General features: G+C 40.6%; 1 non-coding gene across 1 annotated transcript; it reads right to left on the bottom strand.

The window, feature by feature from the left end:
- Positions 1–516: 516 nt before the first annotated feature.
- Positions 517–623, bottom strand: LOC111557694. Its single transcript, XR_002737922.1, has one exon. It is a non-coding gene; the product is annotated as a U6 spliceosomal RNA (small nuclear RNA).
- Between the last annotated feature and the right edge of the window lie 346 nt (positions 624–969).

The raw sequence follows: 969 nt of genomic DNA, 5'->3' as shown, positions 1-969 counted from the left end.
TCAAGGTGCTGAGACAAAAATCACTTCTTCAAACAAAATCAATGATTTTAGAGTTGTACGGCTGGACATAGGTATGCAGCTTTACTGAGTTCTAATTAGCATGCAATAAACAACAAATATTTTAAGTTTTGGCGTGTTTACACCTGTGAAGCCATCACCACAATCAAGATGGTGAACATAGCTACCACATTCTAAAGTTTCCTCATGCTTCCTTGTCATCTTTTTGTGTGCTTCCACTCATTCTTGTCCCACTCACCCCAATCCCAGGTAGTCACTGATCTGTTTTCTTCCACACTAGATTAGTTTGCATTTTCTATATTTTACATCAATTGAATCTTACAGTATGTACTCTTTTGTCTGGCTTCTGATTATCTAAATATTATTTGGGGACTCATCCATGTTGTAGTTCAACAGTTAATTCTTTTTTATTGCTGAGTTGCATTTCAGTGAATGGATATACCAGTTTGGTTATCCACTAACCTATTGATGGACAGGTGTATTTGTATTGATTTTTTTTTCAATATGGAATGCTTCACGAATTTGCATGTTATCCTTGTGCAGGGGCCATGCTAATCTTCTCTGTATCATTCCAATTTTAGTATATGTGCTGCCAAATGGAGCACTGTATTGGTGTTCTATTGCTGTGTAACAAATGACCCCCAAACTTAGAAACTTAGAAGAGTAAAATATTTATTATCTCAATTCTTGTGGGTCAGGAATCTGCACACAGCTTGGCTGAGTCCCTCTAGCTCAGGGTCTCCCAAGGTGTCAGCCAGGGCTGCAGTAGTCTGAAGACTCCACTGGAGGAGGATCTACTTCCAAGCTTGCTCACAGGGCAGGCCAGACAGGCTGGCCTCAGGTTCCCTAGAGAGATAGGCTGAGGTAGGCTATGGTGGCTGACAAAGTCTAAAAACTCAGTGGCTCAACATGATAAAGTTTAGTTTTGGCTCCCACCACAGTTAGGTGCAG

This window comes from Felis catus, chromosome D4, assembly GCF_018350175.1.
Source record: "Felis catus isolate Fca126 chromosome D4, F.catus_Fca126_mat1.0, whole genome shotgun sequence".
Taxonomy (NCBI): Eukaryota; Metazoa; Chordata; class Mammalia; order Carnivora; family Felidae; genus Felis; species Felis catus.
The sequence above is the reverse complement of the archived record's forward strand: the minus strand, read 5'-3'. Positions and strand labels throughout refer to the sequence as shown.